Consider the following 7,084-nt stretch of genomic DNA (forward strand, 5'->3'; position numbering starts at 1 on the left):
TATATATATATATATATATATATATATATATATATATATATATATATATATATATATATATATATATATATATATATGTAAGCCCTGCTAGGGGGGGATACCTAAAATCTACCCTTCTAGGCTTAACTAATCTGTCCGGTCAGTGCAACCGTGGTAGAACCCACAGTGGTTAAACCCTAACCTTAGTCTAAATAATAAGCTACTAAAATAAAACAAAACTTTGACAGTTAATAAAATTTATTGCATGGAACCAAAAGTTATAAAAAAGAATAGATAAAAACTGACACAAAACAGAACCAAACGAAACAAACTTTTTACATCAAACAAAACATTACGTTTGACCATTTGCTGGTGTTGCGCCGACTTATGATGTCTAGGATGGTCCAGGCCCTGACACACAGAAACCTCCCTTCATCCATTCTCGACATCCAAAAGTCCACACCAAACAAAACACTACGTAAAACCACTACGTACAATACATTACGTAGAACACAATACGTACACAACAAACTTTTTACACCAAACAAAACAATTCATATATAACAAAACACCCAGCCAAGTTGCCCAAGCAACCTCACTGGAAGGGGGGGGGGGGGAAGAGAAAAAGAAAAGGAAAACATAAGAAAAATGCATGGTAATGGCAGATATATACATAAATATATACACAAGTTCAAAATACTACCTACTAATTCTATCTAGCTAAAGCCTCGAGTAAAACTAATCCTTACTATACAATTCTAAAAGCAATTCTCAAAAACACAACTAACCAAGAACTAATAACTTAAAAATAACGTGTAAACAAATTCATCGTAGAACCAATCTTTCCTACACAAGGAAGCCCGAAGCCATTGGTCTACATAAACAATATCCATATTGATAACATTAAAGTTAACACACTCCGCTAAGGCCCCAATGAAGGCAGACACAAAGCAAGCGATACTCAACATGACGTTGCACGAAACAGCACACACATTAATTTTAAACAACCTAAAACTCGAGGCAACTAAAATATACTAATCTAATTACTGTCTAAAACAACTGACTATTGACTAAGCCAATCCTAGTAAATAACAACACATCATAAAACAATCAAGTAAATGCACACACGCATTCACACTAGTTTAGGAAACACTCCTAAACACACTGGCCTAAACCACGTGGTCCGAAACACACGCCACGGGTTTAGAAAAAATACATTTTAATTCAAAATAACAGAATAACACACCACGTGCATACCAGACATGCCGATGCTCACTATCTCGTTTTAGACGAAAATGAAAGAAAACGAGAAACATCGACAGTCGCATTCATACAAATCACATAAAGATAAAGTATAAAAAAACAAATACCTCCAACGCACAAAGCGCGACCACAGAAGCTGACCTGACCTACATTCTGGCGGTCAAAAAAAGGAAGAAATTATCCGAGTGGTCAGTTTATATACTGACCGCTTCGGACGGAAGGGGGACCCCGTGGCCTGTTCCCCATTGGACCACCATGCACTCCCAGATTCGCAACAAATAAAATTAATACAAAATAAATAATCCATTCACCCGCTCACATTCACCCCTTTTAAAAATCTTACAGTCCCTGTAAGACAAAAAAATACATATAACAATCTTAAAATAAAACATGCACCCATCTCTTACACCAAGCCTATAAGCTTGAATGCAAAAAAAACAATTTCCATTAACATTAATCTTGCGTCTCTGTGCACCCTAAAAAAACTCAAGGCACCAAGATAGTGTTCCCTTCACTGAGGGCTGATTCGCGCTACTAGTCCTGTCGGCCGTTCATCCGGAAGGACAAGGGGGGAGGGTCAGCCTAGACCCGCCCGCTACTAATGACTCGCCGTTGCAACGTCTCATCTGTACACGCATTCTGGTCTTGCGTCACCGTAGGCACACCGGTGGAGCGTCCGCTAGGTCGGTCCGGAGATGACGCAACCGCCTTGAACCACTGGCTCTCCGACTGTTACCCGCCCCCTACGATCGTGCCTCCGCTTCGACACACCTGTGGGGCGGGTGTCCAGTAGCCCTCTTCGTGGGTCAAGGAATTGACGTCATAGGCCTCTCGTTGGGTTGGTAGGGAGCGTCCGCTTGGTTGGGCCAGGTGGTGACGCAACCGCCTTGCCCCACTGGCTCTCGTGCTGTTGCCCGCCCCCAGCGATCGTGCCTCCGCTTCGACACACCTGTGGGGCGGGTGTCCAGTAGCCCTCTTTGTGGGTCAAGGAATTTTCGCTGTAGGCCTCTCGCTGGTAGGTCTGCCTCACACACCAGATCACGCGCCACACACCGCGCCTTGTCCCGCCTAGCACCCTGGAGGCTCACCAATGCACATCTCTCCGCCAACCTGACTGGGTGTTTTAACAACAAACAATTCCTACACTAAACAAAAACTAAACACACATGGTTCCAAAAAGGGCCTATCAAGAACAAAAATTTAACTAAGCTACATCTAGCCCTATCAAAAAAACAAAAATTTAACTAGACTAAAGCACTGGCCCCACTCGTGCTACCAATTTGTAAGCCCTGCTAGGGGGGGATACCTTAAAATCTATCTTACCCTTCCCTAGGCTTATCTAACTAACTACTGTCCGGTCAGTGCAAGCCCGGCTAAACCCAGGCTGGTTAATAACCTAACCTTAGTCTAAATTAAAAACAAAAAAACTTTAACAATAATATAAAATTTATTTCACAAAATAATAAATATGGAACCAAAGTTATTATAAAAAAACTAGAATCTATCTAGATAAAATAAAACACTCAAGACATACAAAACAAACAGAACTCAACGAAACAAAACAATTCATATATAACAAAACATTACGTTCGACCATTTGCTGGTGTTGCTCCGACTTATGATGTCTAGGATGGTCCAGGCCCTGACACACAGAAACCTCCCTTCATCCATTCTCGACATCCAAAAGTCCACACCAAACAAAACACTACCTCCAACAAAACACAAAGCGCGACCACAGAAGCTGACCTGACCTACATTCTGGCGGTCAAAAAAAGGAAGAAATTATCCGAGTGGTCAGTTTATATACTGACCGCTTCGGACGGAAGGGGGACCCCGTGGCCTGTTCCCCATTGGACCACCATGCACTCCCAGATTCGCAACAAATAAAATTAATACAAAATAAATAATATATATATACTAGCGTACCCATCCTCAGTGCGTTGCCGCGGGGATAGAATAAAGTCTGACGAAATATATTAGGATATCACCAATGCATTACCAATCATATGTTCTTAGACGCGTGACCTTGTTTTCTAAAATTGTGTTTTTTAAATGTAAACAAAGCCTGCGCTTGCATTATAATTATCGGGACACGGGTTTTCCTACACTACCGCGTGAAAACCTTGAGTGTACATTAATCACTCACCGAAATAATGAGGTAGAACACACTTCGGTGACCCCCCATGTGTCAGGGACGTAGAGGGGCGCTCTCAGGAGCCCCCCCCCCCACCCCCCGATTACACAACCGCATAGGCGCAGCGTACGGCCCCTGGCTCCTTAAAACTAACAGGCGCCATCGTGCTCATAAGGATAACCCAGCGTGCCTTTTCTTTAACACGTAAATAAATTATTTGACGTGTTTTAAACATCAGTGTGACTGATGCAATATGCTAGCGTTACTAATGGTCTATTATTAGATGTTCGATCTCAATTTCTGACTGGATCGTCGAATAATAGATGCTTATTTCATCATTCGCAAAGTGACGAAACTCTACAGTAGGCTCCTCATATTCAAAAAGTTATTTTTTCATCTTTCGCAATGTGACGAAACTGTACAGGATTTCCTCGCGTTACAAAGTTATTTTTAGAAGCCTGTTGTAGTTTTACCGCTGAATATAGTAGTACCCCTTACTCTCTATGCAGGACTCTCGATTAACGGATGCCAAGTGCCAACATAGTCGCTCTAAAACTTTGGGTGTATTGACGAAAATTGTACCCTACATGGCGCCGCCCATAAGAAACTTTAGTTTTCTTTTTCGCAGAAATATTCTCGGGAGTATTCTCATCTATTCCCTATGTTTCATGGCACTCGGATGAGTTATATTTTTAGCGCAATTTCCATACTGACAATTGCGATTGTTAATTCGTTATTTCTGGATGGATGGATGGATGGATGTGTGTCCGCAGCTTTAAGTCGTATCTCCTCCTCAACGAAGCAATATCAAGGACTAGTTCCAAAGCAAATATGTTAAGCAAGTTCCGAGGATGATTGTGGGCCAAAAAAAATTCCCGGAATTCTTTCCTGGATTTCCCGGAAAAGCCAAAAAAACTCGAAAAAAATGCAGTTTTTGGCCCATATCTTGGCAACCAGACCACTTAGCGACTTGAAACATTTACCAATCGATTTCTGCCATAATTTAGAACAATATTGCCGAAGAAAGTTTTCAAAAATATCCTTTCGTTCGGTCACAAAAAATTAATTAAAGAAATTGCGCTTAAATTGTCACTAGACTTTTTATTAACTTGTTTATATACCGTGTATAGAGAAAAAAATCGCTCCCCCGGGGGCACCGTCCTTGCAATATTAAAAAAATATTTTTTTGCAGAACCCTACCATTGAGTAATCTAATCATCTTCCCAAAGTTTCATGGTACACGGATGAACGGTGTGAAACCGAAATAGACTCTGCACACATAGACATAGAACCACATAGGCAGACACACTGAGACACAGACATAAAGACTCAAAGACACAATGTCACTTCTGTTACCAGATCAATCAACACTTAATTTCCAAGTGTCGCATGCTAGTAGGTTGTTTCTAACTCAGAAATCATTCAGCTGTAAATATTATTTTTGCTTGACCTGTATCTTTATTACAAACCAGAGTTTACAAAAAGGAATCAGAGCCCAAAAACAAATGGACCGATCTGAAAATCTCTTGTAGCTCCAGACATACGGAATGATTCATTTTTTTTTTACTTTCTCGTATGCTAAGTATAGAGAAAGTATTGTTATCGTGCAAAAAAAAAAAAAAAAAAAAACCAACAACAACAACAACGAGATTTTGCAAATCTCGACGCTTAATTAAACTTAAGTTTGCAATCATGTCCGTATGTCTGTGTGTGTGTGTATGTGTGTGTGTAAGTGTATGTGTGTCTGTGAACACGATAACTTCAGTACCGTTACAGCTAAATTGATGAAATGTTATATCAAATTTGTAGATCCGTAACACTTGAGCGATTTACGGTAATCGGAAGTGGAACTTATTCTACTTTTTCAAAACCTTATGACTTGAGTACTGTTTCAGATAGATAAATGAAATTTCAAATAAAAGTAAAATGTCTAATTCTCTGCCTTTTCTCAAATTTTGAAGTAGTAATTTTCACTATTTCCAATTTCTCAAAATAACGCATGAATTTATAAAGTACTAATAATATTCCGCACTATTATCACTATTATACACATACTGTTTGGCGTTCATTTGGTGCGCAATAGTAGATATAAGGTCACTTTTGGACCGCAGGCGCAGGCGCTGGTGGATGCGGATGCGCAGGCGCAAAGGATATATAGTAAAATACTCGGATGCGTATGCGGATACGCAGGCGCAGCCTGGTACAACGAGATATAGTAAAATACTCGGGATGGGGATGGGGAGCCTGGTACAACGAGATATAGTAAAATACTCGGAAGGCGCCTGACCTACTGACCTACTGGCCTACTCCCCATCCCCTGCGCATCCTCCCCATCCCCATCCCCATCCGCATCCCCATCCCCCTCCGGAGTATTTTACTATATCTCATTGTACCAGGCTGCGCCTGTGCCTTCCGAGTATTTTACTATATCTCGTTGTACCAGGCTCCCCATCCCCATCCCGTGTATTTTACTATATCTCGTTGTACCAGGCTGCGCCTGCGCCTGCGCACCCGCATCCGAGTATTTTACTATATATCCTTTGCGCCTGCGCTCCCGCATCCACCAGCGCCTGCGCCTGCGGTCCAAAAGTGACCTAATATACTACTCGCAATTCTTTTTTCTACAAGATTCTATTCTACTTTAAAAAGTTTAAGTAATTAAAATGGATTAAAAATCAAGTCTATATCCCGAGTTGCCATCTCCCGTAGTGTTATATAAGAATATTCGAGAAAGTTTAGGGGAGATCACTCCCGGATTTTAAAGTTATGCTCGATTGCTTCGTTTCGATATGCTGTACATTCGTGGATTCATGCATTAAAATTGTGACAGCTGTTTTATTAGACGTTAATCTGGTATGATCCGAATGAATCACATTGGTCTTAGTTGCGTTTTCCTCATTCTAACACACATCAAACATACACAGTGACACACAGACATAATCATGAAACAAACATAAACACGCAAAAACAAACACACAACTGCATACACCGATCAACACTCAGACGGCATAGAAATAGACACACAGACAATCAGACACGGACACAGAAACATAAACATCGAGTAATAGTCAATTAAACACACTTACACATACACAGATAAATACAAATACATTATATATAGACACCCATAAATACATACACGCTGACAAACAAACATAATTACATTCAGACTCACACAAAAGAAGCACCTAATTATACATGCAGACAAACAGATAGACACACACACACACACACACAATACAAAAATACTCTTTTGGAAAAACACATATAGTTAATCACAAGCATAAATTTAAAGCTACACACAGACAAACATAACATACACATACATACACATACACACGAAACACACACGTAGATGCAAAGAAACACACAGACAGACACACAGACGTTAAGACACCCAAATACTGACAGACACACTGATACAGATTCGATCAATCAACTAATAATGATAAAGTATCACATGCTATTTCTATTATAAAAAGTAATCCAACGTAAAAATTATTTCTCTTATTTAGAACAATTTGATTGTGTTCATAATAGATGTAGGCAATGCACACGATGGACCACAGAATCTCACACAAACATACATAAAGACACACACACACAAAGCATAGATACAACAGTAGCTGATTAAGGGTGGGGGGTGGGGGGCTGATAGGAGCCGCAAAATTATCATTCACAAATCATAATAAACTTCTGTTTAACAGA

The sequence above is a fragment of the Physella acuta genome, unplaced genomic scaffold, assembly GCF_028476545.2.
Source record: "Physella acuta isolate Inbredline_101_S28 unplaced genomic scaffold, ASM2847654v3 ptg000008l, whole genome shotgun sequence".
In the NCBI taxonomy this organism is placed as follows: domain Eukaryota; kingdom Metazoa; phylum Mollusca; class Gastropoda; family Physidae; genus Physella; species Physella acuta.